This window comes from Danio rerio, chromosome 17 (genome assembly GCF_049306965.1).
Source record: "Danio rerio strain Tuebingen ecotype United States chromosome 17, GRCz12tu, whole genome shotgun sequence".
NCBI classification, from domain to species: domain Eukaryota; kingdom Metazoa; phylum Chordata; class Actinopteri; order Cypriniformes; family Danionidae; genus Danio; species Danio rerio.
In genome coordinates this window covers 3211487-3225174 of record NC_133192.1, presented here as the reverse complement: position 1 = coordinate 3225174, position 13688 = coordinate 3211487, and the positions used below count along the sequence as shown (strand labels likewise).

The following is a 13688-nucleotide window of genomic DNA, read 5'->3' as shown; positions in this document are numbered from 1 at the left end:
GTGTATATATATATTTGTGTATATATGTGTGTATGTGTGTTTGTATATGTGTGTGTGTGTGTGTGTGTGTGTGTGTGTGTGTGTGTGTGTGTGTGTGTGTGTGTGTGTGTGTGTGTGTGTTTATATATTTGTGGTTGTATATGTGTGTTTATATTGTTATATATATATTGTGTATTTGTATGTGTGTGTGTGTGTGTGTATATATTATGTGTTTAAGTGTATTTATTTGTGTAAATATGTGTGTGTTTGTATGTATATATGTATGCGTGTATATGTGTGTTTGAATATATATGTGTGTGTTTGTATATGTGTGAGTATATATATGTGTATTTGTATATGTGTGTGTATGTGTATGTGTGTGTGTGTGTGTGTGTGTGTGTGTGTGTGTGTGTGTGTGTGTTTGTAGATGTGTGGGTGTGTGTGTGTGTGTTTGTATATGTGTGGGTGTGTATGTGTGTTTGTATATGTGTGTGTTTGTGTATATATATATTTGTGTATATATGTGTATATGTGTGTTTGTAGATGTGTGGGTGTGTGTGTGTTTGTATATGTGTGGGTGTGTATATGTGTTTGTATATGTGTGTGTTTGTGTATATATATATTTGTGTATATATGTGTGTATGTGTGTTTGTATATGTGTGTGTGTGTGTGTGTGTGTGTGTGTGTGTGTGTGTGTGTGTGTGTGTGTTTATATATTTGTGGTTGTATATGTGTGTTTATATTGTTATATATATATTGTGTATTTGTATGTGTGTGTGTGTGTGTGTATATATTATGTGTTTAAGTGTATTTATTTGTGTAAATATGTGTGTGTTTGTATGTATATATGTATGCGTGTATATGTGTGTTTGAATATATATGTGTGTGTTTGTATATGTGTGAGTATATATATGTGTATTTGTATATGTGTGTGTATGTGTATGTGTGTTTGTATATATGTATGTGTGTATATATGGTTATTTGTATTTGTGTGTGTTTATATATTTGTGTATATATGTTTGTTTGTATATACGTGTATTTATGTGTGTGTGTGCGCGTGTGTGTGTGTGTGTATATATATTTATATGTATGTGTGTGTGCGTGTGTCTGTGTTTACGCTCATGTTGCGTTGGCCTTTAGATGACAGAGAGAGACTGGCCGCTGGCTCCTGCCTTTAGGTTCAATGTGCATTAAGTTGAAAACAGCTGAGCTGCCATCATACTGACGGACTGCTAATAACACACACACCCTTTCACTCGCATAGACACACACACCCACACACTTTTTCGTTCATACACTCGTATACACACTCACAGAGAGAGAAAGAGAAACATACACAAAATCACATACACACATTCACTCACACACTCTCTCACACACACACACATTCACTCAGACACACACACACACACACACACACACACATATTGGTTTTGATGATTAATTTCTTAATTGGTGTAATGAATTTTATACAGTAGAAAACTCTTATTTTACTGTTCTTTACCCTACCCTTACACCAACACTCACCGGAAAACTGTGGCTAATTTCCATCTTAAAAAATAACAGCATTAAAGGTGCAGTATGTAAGTTTGACACCCAGTGGTTGAATTCGGTATTGCACTTCTTAAAACACATTTTCACTCGGCTCCTCCTCTGATGATTGCAAGTTAGCCCAGGTTGCCAGACTGACATGAGTGTGCCTGACTATCAAACCTAAACCCTGATTTAAGGATGATCTGAACCTATTTCAAACTAAAAGCAACAGCACGCGATAGAAGGAATATTTCAAATCCAATTAAAATCATATTACTTTTATTGTCACATTCTCAGTGGCATGTGTGCTATGATGAGTGAAAAGCTTAGGTGCTGGCTCCAGACAGTGCAAAATACAGACAGTGCAAATACAACAGCATACAACAGCATACTCCCAAAAAACAGGACAATGTAAATTGGCAGCGTTGACAGTGATATGTACAATGAATAGGTGTACACACAGTTGTAGGCAGTATTGTTTCAAGTACGGATTGGTTAATTCAGTGCATGCAGGGGTGCAGTGACGGGTGTGGAAGAGTCTGTGTGGGGTGTGTTAAGTGTTCATCAGCCTGATAGTCTGAGGGAAGAAGCTTTCCTTCAGTCGGCTGGTGCGGAACCGTCTGCCTGAGGGTAGCAGAGATAAAAGTCTATGGCTTGGGTGGCTGGAATCATGATGATTCTCTTGGCTTTTCTCATGCCCTGCCTGGTGTAGATGTACTGGAGGGAGGGAAGCTCACCTCCTACTAAGCGTCCAGCAATTCGCACAATCCTATGTAGGCCTTTGTGATTGCTGCTGGTGCTGTTTCCATACCAGGTGGTGATGCAGCCAGTCAGGATGCTCTCCACAATATTTTCCATAATAAAAGAAGTTTTTGTTCTAACCAACACCTGAAATAGATATTTTAGAATCTCATAGATGAACAATGATGACTTCAGGTGCACCGCATGTGCTTTATTCAGTGTTAAATGCTAATAATGTGAGTCTGAATGCCATTTTACGTGACATTTATTGCTATACTACTGAAAGCAGCAGCAGATAGTTCAGCTCGGATCTGGAAAACAACATAAACTGTTTGAGATTGAACTCTAGAGCTGTTGCAAACCAACACAAATCAGTGATTCAGCATCTACATTTATTAATTTTAAAGAGGTGTAATATGTATTACTTAGATTATAATCCATTTCCATATAACCATTTCGCTGGAGTGCAGTGAGTGCACTATTCTCTGCCATGTTTCGTCTGGTGCAAACAGCCAAACTGTTTATCAATGGAAATCTGGTCTTATAACGTGTTGTTAGGACACGGGGTTACAATGTAACTGTCACGATCACCAGCGGTCTTAACTTCTAAGACCGCTGGATCTCACTCATAATCACTATGGACTACAAATCCGCCATTTCTGGACTACATTTTCACACATGCACTTCACTCACACACACATCATTTCTTTTCTTGTCGGCGTAGTCCCTTTATTAATCCGGGGTTGCCACAGCGGAATGAACCGCCAACTTATCCAGCAAGTTTTTACGCAGCGGATGCCCTTCCAGCCGCAACCCATCTCTGGAAAACATCCACACACACATTCACACACACTCATACACTACGGACAATTTAGCCTACCCAATTCACCTGTACCGCATGTCTTTGGACTGTGGGGGACCCGGAGGAAACCCACGCGAATATAGGGAGAACATGCAAACTCCACACAGAAATGCCAACTGAGCCGAGGTTCGAACCAGCAACCCAGCGACCTTCTTGCTGTGAGGAGACAGCACTACCCTTACACACACATGCTTCCTTATTCTGACTGATTACACTCGCACCACCTGAGGATTGTCAAAGACTGATTACACACACTATTTAAGCAGCACACACACTCACTTCGATTGCCGAGTCCAATTCATCGAGTTTTCCTAGTCTTGTTTTCCCGTGTTTTGACCCTGGTTTCGTTTGTCTTTTTGTCCCTGTCTGCCGCCTGCCTTCCGACCTCTTGCCTGATACTTTGACTATGATTCTGTCTATATCTGGGGTCCTCAAACTTGTTCCTGGATAGTCGGTGTCCTGCAGATTTTAGCTCCAACCCTAATCAAACACACCTGAACAAGCTAATCAAGCTCTTACATGGTATACTTGAAACATCCAGGCAGGTGTGTTGAGGTACGTTGGAGCAAAACCCTGCAGGGACACCAGCCCTCCAGGACCGAGATTGGTGAATCTGGTCTATATAAATCTGTTTGCACCCGTGTTGACCATTGCTTGCCTGACTACCGCAATAAACCTGCAAGTGGACCCGATCTCAGTTGTCTCTGTCACTCCCCGTGTTACAGTAACCAGCACACCTAATGTTTAAACAGGGAATATTTATTATTTGCCAATTAATAACCTCTGAATCTGCATCTCATTTCGGAGTCTGCTTCTGTCCACCGCAGGTCATATTTTGGTCCTGGACATATACTTTGAGAGCCTTCCTGACTGAATGACTCAAATACGCTGTTTTCCAGCAAGGCAACTCGGGTGCTGAAATATAATTGGCTAAACTGGCATTAGGCGGGTTAAATGACCAAAACAAAGACAGCCAATCCGGCGTGTAACGCACATGTTCAAACCAGAATATCTGACTACAGCATAGTTTCTCACATAAGCAAGAATGTTCACTAACCATGTTTCTGAAATATCAGCACACATACTATGGTGTTTTTATGCTTTAGAAGAGTCAAAAACCTACATACAGCACCTTTAAGTATAATTTTTAAGCATTTGTAAAGATTGTATTAGATTTCTGTCACATTGCCAAATCAGACAGTTAATCATCAAACACCAGAACAGCCAATTAATCAGATAATCACAATTATTTCTTAGTCAATTAATCATCAGCCCTAATTTGAGCACGCTTTACTTGTTTTTCTGCAGTCTTTCACACGATGATGGCGGGCGGATGAGAGCCTGACGTGTATCTGAATGGACTGGGGCTGTTTGCTTTTTACAGCTATCGATTTCCTTAAGGATGTTGTGGTCATGTAAACAAAACCAGAGCTGAAGCTTTTAGAACCACATCCAGACTGACATGTTGAGAAAAAAAAATGTGGTAAGGATGTGTTGCTGAAAATGTTATCACTGAACATTCCTAACATTCAGTTTAGAAAACAATTTGGTTATTAAAGCGTTAAGTGAACGATACATTGTATCATTTTGTAAACGAAATAGAAATCATGATGTCACATGTATATACGACTTAATTGTACAATAATGTACATTTTGATATATATTATATAATATAATATATTATAACAATTTACTTAAAGAAATACATGTTTAAAATGTACTAAAATGTTTTTATATAAATATAAACTAAAACATTTATAAATTATATATATATATATATATATATATATATATATATATATATATATATATATATATATATACACATATATATATATATATATATATATATATATATATATATATATATTCTTTCTGCCTTTTTAAATATATAAAAATAAGTTTTTATATTTTTAAATGTACTTTTTATTTTATGTCAGCTGCCCATTTTTATATAGTTTAAATGTATCTATTGAAATAACTAATCAAAACATCAAAGCAGAAAGAATCAAATCAACAACAACTTATATAGACATTTGAAATTGCCAAAAATCGCAAAAAAACATATACAAAACACATGTTTTAATACAATAAACTGTGATTTATTGTAATATAATAAACCCTATAATCAGTGCTTAATTTGTGAATTGAGAGTTCCCGCAACAAATCGGGGTAACGGATCCGGCATGTTACCTGAGGATGGAGAGGTGTCGCGCATGAAAGTGGAGATGGGGGGTTTGTTTGTCGTGGACGAAAATGAAGAGGGTTGGGGAGTCGCGGAAGAAAGTGAAAGTTAACATCGGAATTGGGAGGAAGCCGGTTGAGGAGGGGATCGGTAAAATAAGGTGCCGGATCAGATTAATTATAGTTGTTGTTACCATAGCAACTGTAGAATCCCCACAACAGATTAATAACTATATTTGTTGTGTTACCATAGCAACTGAAGAATCCCCACAACAGATTAATTACTATAGTTGTTATGTTACCATAGCAACTATAAAATATCCACAACATATTAATTACTATAGATGTTGTGTTACCATAGCAACTGTAAAATCACCACAATAGATTACTATAGTTGAAGTGTTACTGTAGCAACTGTAGAACCACTAAAACAGATTACTATAGTGGTTGTTACCATAGTAACCTTAGAATCACCACAACACATTAATTCCTATAGTTGATGTGTTACCCTAGCAACTGTAGAATTGCAACAACAGATCAGTTCCTATAGTTGTTGTATTACCATAGCAACAGCCTGATCCCCACAACAGCTTAATTACTATAATTGTTGTTACCGTAGCAAGAGCCGGATCCCCACAACAGCTTTATCACTATAGTTAATGTGTTACCATAGCAACTGTAGAATCACCAAAACAGATCAGTAACTATAGTTGTTGTTACCACAGCAACTGCAAAATACCCACAGCCAATTAATTACTATAGTTGTTGTTACCATAGTAATGTTATAATCACCACAACAGATTACTTTAGTTGATGTGTTGCCAAAGCAACTAGAGAATCACAACAGATTAATTACTATAGTTGTTGTGTTACCATAGCAACTGTAGAACCACCACAGCCGATTAATTACTATAGTTGTTGTTACCATAGCAACTATGTAATCAACCCAACAGATTTATTATTATAGTTAAGGTGTTACTGTAGCAACTATAGAACCACTAAAACACTAAAACAGCTGGATCCCCACAACAGCTTAATTATTATAGTTGTTGTTACCATAGCAACAGCCGGATCCCCACAACAATCTAATTACCATAGTTGTTGTGTTACCATAACAACTTTAGAATCACCACAGCAGAATAATTACTATAGCTGTTGTGTTGCCATAGCAACTGCAGAATCAAAACAGCAGATTAATTACTATATTTGTGTTACCATAGCAACTAAGGAATCACAACACATTAATTACTATAGTTGTTGTTACCATAGCAACTATGGAATTCCCACAACAGATTAATCACTATAGATGTTTTGTTACTATAGCAACTATAGAACCATTACAACAGATTAATTACTATAATTGTTGTGTTGCTATAGCAACTGCAGATTCATCTTAACAAATTACACAGATGGGTTCAAAACCACTACAGTATTCACTTTAAATGACAATAGTATTTTTTCATGTGAGACATTTCCAAACCATCTCAATGTCAAATTGATCAACATCCTCTGGAATTAATAGTAAATCGGATATCATTATTGATCCGCGTGTCCGTTTAAAGCTGTTGTCAACTTTCCTTCATCCATTAATCTCAGGAAAAGCCCAATGTAAGCATTTGTTTATCTGCCCTAATATTGTCCCACACTTTATCCCATGTGGATCATAATCCATTTAAAGTGTGCAGTAAAGCAGCACTATCGGCTTTCAGAAAGACTAATCCCTTTTCACCGCCGCAGCATTTCATCCTGATCTGATATGATGACAGCGCTGGAAATGGAGCAGAGAGTGAGCTGAAGTTTGACAAAATCATGCTATAATCGCTCCAAATCACACAACACTGCATATAGTGTTTAGGGTTTATACTTGCGCCAAGCTTTGGTCAGTTATCCTAGCTGGTCTAGGCGGCCATATTTGCGATTATCAGTTGTAAACAATGGTATGCGTTCCACAGTTAATATATTACTGAATACACAATGTTCTGTCTATTTCTGCTGTCTGAACCACGGAAACAACTGCTTAAACACATAGAGAAAGACTCTGAAAGCAGAAAAAGGTGCAATATTTCAACAGACTGAATGTAATGGGTGGTAAAACACACGTATGAGCAGAATTAATAAAGATATTGGACTAATATTTCATCCATTTGAATGGAAATGATAAGTACAAACATGAATGTTGTCAAGATTCTTGCTCTTGAAGTCCTGCTTCAGTTTGGCCACAACAGCTTCTCTCATCTGATTGATTTCTTTTCACTTTTGTCAGTCTGTAATACTCTAAATATATATTTTTCCAGTCTGACCGATTAGCACAGCTTAAAACATGATAATAATTAATCATTTTCAGCAGCAATAAACAGCAAATCATGCAAAACAGGCTCATCAGAAATCTTCAGTCTACATTTTTGTGGAACCAAAAAAAAAGTACCAGTTAAACTCCACGTGATGTCATAAACTTTCGCTTTAAGATTTAAAGGGCTAGCATTGCACCAGACCCCCGTAAATGGTTTCGTTTGAAAGTGTAGAATCTATATTTTGTGCACATATGCATCTCTTTGGATATTGTTCTACTGTACAAAAGTTATTTACACTTAAATACACAGTATTTTGGATACCCGAGCTGGGTATTGAACATTGGTTCATTTTCATATGGTTCATATATAACACATGTACAAGTTATAGCTCAAATGAAAGCTCTTGCCGGTGCTCATACGGTTCTAGCATTCTTTTTACTGAATTATATTCACATATCAAACAGTTGCTGAATGAATCACGGTGTTCCCCTTCGGGGGGAACTTCAGCACTATAAGTGGATTTGATTGTAAAATCCACGCATTGGGAGGTTCGGTTCAGAAGCTACTCGTCTGAAAGAGTATTGAACGGGCCAATTAAGAATGAATTGGCAGCGCAAGCCTGCGCAGGTGAGCGGCATAAGCAATCAACTGAGTATATAAGCTCACCTGGCGCCAGCAGACGCTATCCTTTTCGCTTCAGAGACTTTCTGATCGAGTCGATGAGGGTTCCTCCTGCTGTGACCAGCGATTCTGAGCGAACGAGAGCATTCTCCCGGTCCAGAGTGTGTACACGCAGTGGCAGACGGTCGAGCTGGGTTTCTCCCTTGCCTGGCGTTCTTTGGGTCCGGTCCTCCAGAGCGGTGCGTATAAAGTTGCAAACTTCACAGAAAGAGCAACACAGTCGTGCAGCACGTCCTTATCAGGACGGCGCTCCGACTGTGCGTTTCTGGATGCGGTGGTTTCCTGTCCTCGGATGATGGGCGCGGGCACTGCGTTACATGTCTGGGGGTCCAGCATGTTAATGCGCTGCTCGCGGGCAGTTCATGTCGTCATTGCGATGCCATGACTGTTGCGCAAGATCGCGGTTAGCCTTTGCAAAAGGGCGAACCACCCCAGTTGTCCCCTGCTCTGCAGCGGGCACTCGGACAGATCTGAGGGTTTCAGCGAGAGATAATCCGTCGCCCACGGGCCCGCGGACCTCCCGCTCCTCTAAGCGCTCCATCCAAGCTTCGGGCGGGGGAAGCGATCCGTCTAACAGATGGTAGCCCTTACGCCCGATGACACCGGAGACCAGATGTCCACCGCGGCATCGGAGGGTGGGCTTTCATTGTCCGATGATGATCCAGACCCGCTCGCCCCCTTCGGGCTGGTGAGCGCTGTCACTATGGATCCTGAAACGGACATGTTAGCCGTGCTTTCCCGGGCTGCTTCGGCCGTGGGTTGGAGATGGTTTATCCCCCAGCTCCGCGGCCGGACCGACTAGAGGGGCGTTCCCTTCTTCCCGGAGGTGCACAGTAGGCTCACGCGGTCTTGTAAAGCACTTTTTTCTGCTCGTGCTGCGTGTACCTCCACCCTAACCACTCTTGACGGTGAAACAGCCAGGGGGTATGTGGCGATTCCTCAGGTTGAGTGCGCGATGGCGGTAAATCCGCGCGGCGCCTCTTCTTGGCGGGGTCCGCCTCGTCTCCCATCCAAAGCCTGTAAGTTATCTACCTCCCTCGGAGCTAGAGCTTACATAGCTGCGGGCCAGGCTGCTTCCGCCTTGCATGCGATAGCCACCTACCAGCGCTACCAAGCGCAGGCGCTGGCCGAGCTGCACGAGGGTGGGTCCAACCCAGGCTTACGAGCTTCGCACCGCCGCCGACTTAGCTCTTCGGACTACTGAGTCCGCTGCGTGTGCGTTGGGGAGGACGATGTCCACATTAGTGGTCCAGGAGCGCCACCCCTGGCTGATATGCGCAAAGTCGACAAAGTCCGCTTTCTTGACTTCCCCATATCCCCAGCCAGGTTCGGCGACACTGTCTGTGAATTGTCAGAGCAGTTGGTGGGTGATGTCTTATCGGCGGTCCGTAGCCCGCTCCGCCCGCCGTGCCATTCATACCTGCTCCTCGCCGAAGGCGCCCGCCTACGAGAGCTGCTCCGCCCCCGCACACGCCCCTCCGGCGAAGCGAGCGTGTCGGGCACCTCGGAAGCAGGCAGCCCCCCTGCCCAGAACGCCGCTAAGTCCGGCAACGGACCGCGAAGCGCCCCTGGGACAGGCCATCTGGAGAAGAGGGAACTTGCTCTTTCCCCGCTGGAGGGCGGGGCCCCATTTCCAACGGCACTTTTTACTGCCATGAAAACATTATGAAAGGGCACTTTTCACTTCCCCAGATGTGACAGCCCGAAATCTGCCAGTCTGGGACGCTATGCTTTCTAGCTTGCAGATTCGGTGCGTTTCGCCAGTGGCTCACGAGCGCTGGGAGGACGGTCTCCTTTCTCCCACCCCTCGAGCCTCCCCTCCGGAGCTCGGGTTTGGAGTGAGAGCAAATATCTCACCTCCAGCTTTTCCATGGGACCCGCGAGCTTCCCGGATCAGCACACCCACTCCGCGCTGCCCCACTGCTGGTACGTCGGCGATTGTAGCGATGAGTCCATTAGCGAGAGCTCTGCCTGCCTGGTTAGCGCGGGCCAGCTCTTCGCGGTGGCTCATACGCACAATCAGACTCGGCTATGCGATTCAGTTCGCGAAACGGCCCCCCAAGTCACGGGTGTGTATTCACCAGGGTCAGCCCCCTGTCCGCCCCTGTCTTGCGAGAGGAGATTGCTGTCCTCCTGGCGAAGGATGCAATCGAGCCGCTCCCTCCAGCCGAGATGGAGAGCGGGTTTTACAGCCCACACTTCATCGTGCCCAAAAAGAGCGGTGGGTCACGGCCAATCCTAGATCTGCGCGTTTTGAACCGCTGCCTGCACAAGCTGCCGTTCAGAATGCTCACGCAGAAGCGCATCCTCCGGTGCGTTCGTCCTCTGGGTTGGTCTGCAGCATTAGACCTGATGGACGCGTATTTCCATGTCTCCACTCTTCCTCGCCACCGACAGTTTCTGCGGTTTGCGTTTGAAGGTCGAGCTTGGCAATACAAAGCCCTCCCCTTCGGGCTCTCTCTGTCTCCGCGGGTCCTCACCAAGCCCGCGGAGGGTGCCTCAGCGCCCCTTCGGCTCGCGGGCATCTGCATACTCGATTTCTTTACGACTGGCTGATTTTTGCCCTCTCTCGGAGCAGTTGATTATGCACAGAGACAAAGTGCTCTGGCACTTCCACCTGTGGGGGTTTCAGGTCAACCGAGAAAAGAGCAAACTCGCCCCCGTGCAGAGGATCTCTTCTCTCGGGCTGGAGCTGGACTCGGTCACCATGGCAGCGCGCCTCTCCGGAGAGCGCGCTCAGCTGATGCTGTACTGTCTGAGAGAGCTCGACAGTAAAACAGTGGTCCCACTGAAACTATTTCAGAGGCTCCTGGGGCATATGGCATCCGCAGCCGCTTCATGCCGCTCGGATTATTCTATATGAGACCACTTCAGCACTGGCTGATCACGATCGAGTCCCCAGACGCGCATGGCACGCGCGCGCACACCGAGTCTCTGTTACTGCGCTGTGTCGCCGCGCCCTCAGCCCTTGGAGCGACCCCTCGTTCCTACAGGCCTGGGTGTCTCTAGAACAGGCGTCCAGTCTTGTTGTCGTTTCAGCAGACGCTTCCAACACGGGCTGGGGGGCTGTGCGTTGCGGGTATGCGGCTGCGGACCTGTGGAAAGGTACCCAGTTGCATTGGCATATCGCCTGGAGCTGTTGGCAGTGTTCCTCGCTCTCCACCGTTTTTTTCCGGTGCTGGAGCGGCAACACGTGCTGGTCAGGACGGACAGTACGGCGGCGGTGGCGTATATCAGCCGTATAGGGGGTATGCGCTCTCGCCGCATGTCTCAGCTCGCCCGCCGTCTGCTCCTCTGGAGTCATCCGCGGCTGAAATCGCTGCACGCCATTCATATTCAGGCAAGCTCAACCGTGCAGCCGATGCGCTCTCACGGCAGCCTTGCGTCCTGGAGAATGGAGACTCCACCCCGAGTCTGTTCAGCTGATATGGGCGCGATTCGGGGAAGCCCAGATCGATCTGTTGCTTCCCCCGAGATCGCTCATTGCCAGTTGTTCTTTCCCTGACCGAGTGCTCTCGGCACGGATGCACTGGCTTACAGCTGGCCTCGGGGCACGCGCAAATACGCGTTTCCCCCAGTGAGCCTGCTCGCGCAGTTACTGTGCAAGGTCAGGGAGGACGAGTGTCAGAGCTCTCCCTCGCGATAGCCCTCCCCTGGCAGTCCCTTCGAGAGAGCACCTACTCTCTCAGGGACAGGGCACCACCTGGCACCCTCGCCGATCTTTGAAGAGATTTTTAGACGCGAGGAAGACTTAGGTAACCTCCGATTGCGGTGGCTAATACCGTCACTCGGGCTAGAGCCCCCTCCCCGAGCGCGCCTATGCCCTGACGTGGAGTCTATTCACTGAATGGTGTGTCTCTCGCTGAGAAGACCCCCGTAATTTGCCAGATCAGCGTTGTGCTTTCTTTACGCCGAGAGAAGTTGGAGAGCAGGCTGTCGCCCTCCACACTCAAGGTTACGTGGCTGCCATCTCCGCTCTTATAACGCGGTGGCTGGCAGCACCGTGGGAACGCATAACCTCATCATCCGGTTCCTCAGGGGCGTTAAGCGAATTAATCCACCCCGCCCCCTCTCATGCCCTCTTAGGATCTCGCCCTCGCTACACAAGCCGCGTCAGATCCCTTCGATCCTCGACTCAGTATCTTTCTGTCCCTGAAGACAGCTCTGCTGGTCGCGTTGATATCGATTAGAGGGTCGGGGACCCGGAGGCATTTTTCGGTCAGTGACTCGTGCCTGTAATTGGGCTGGCTTCTCTCACATCCTGAGACCCCGCCCGCGATATGTGCCCAAGGTTCCTACCACTCTGTTTTAATACGAGGTAGTGAGCCTGCAAGCGCTGCCCTCGGAGGAGGCAGACCCAGCCCTTTTTTATTGTCCAGTTCGCGTTTTGCGTATTATCCGGACCGCACTCAGAGTTTAGATCATCTGAGCAGCTCTTCGTCTGTTATAGCGGTTGGCAGCAGGGAAGTGCCGTACCGAAATAAGTTCCCACTAGATTGTGGATGCCTTTCTTTCACTATCAGAGCCGAGATGAGCCGCGTCCCCCGAGAGCGCGTGCGCACTCCACTCGGAGCTTCGCATCCTCTCGAGCGCGCGCACGCGGCGCCCCTCTAACAGACATCTGTAGAGCTGCGGTCTGGGTGACACCCAACACATTTGCAAGGTTTTACAATCTGCGAGTGGAGCCGGTTTCCTCAAGGGTATTAGGTAACCCTTGGTGATTGAGGAAACAATTCGGTAGGGTGTTGAAACACGCTTGCTGCGCCATTTTCCCTAACACGGAGATACGTGCGCCTTTTTATCTGTCAGTAAAGTTCCCCGTCAGGTGAGCCCTGCAGATTCCTCCGTGGCCCCCAGCACTGACTCAGCGGAGGAGTCACTTGCTGGCCCACTACGTTGTAGGTCTGCCCGCTGGTCAGCCCGCGTTTTGGGTAAAGGTGCCTGCTATGCATGATCCCCACTAGGCGATCCCATATGCTTATTCCGCCACGGTTAAGTCCCCCCCCTGGGCGGACCCGTGTCTTCCCTCCCTGCTAACCACTCTTTTGCTATGCGTACTCCCCCTTTTTAGGGCTAGTCCATATGTAAATTCTGCCATCTATCCCCCCTTGGGTAACGGATGGCCTCCGCAGCGTCCTCCCTATCGGGATGGCACGCTTCCCAACGTACTGTCGTATTTTCCTAGAATTATCTAGATGCTCACGACTTCCCAAAAAATATATATAAATCCGTAAAACTTCTGTTGAAGTAGGATAAATTAGGGCCAGGGACACGTTGGAGGACCGCGCCCCCCATGATGTGGGTGCGTCACGCTTGCTTGACTATCTCCTCATCGGGGGTGTTGGTAAGGTGCAGTCATTATGGCGCTTTCAATGGGCTCCCAATGCGTGGATTTTACAATCAAATCCACTTATAGT

The 13688-nt window shown here is 45.7% G+C and overlaps 1 protein-coding gene across 1 annotated transcript in view; it reads right to left on the bottom strand.

Annotated features, from left to right (window-relative positions):
* pak6 (p21 (RAC1) activated kinase 6) overlaps positions 1 to 13688 on the bottom strand; it is a 106765-nt gene that overhangs the window by 57267 nt on the left and 35810 nt on the right. The window lies entirely within an intron of this gene.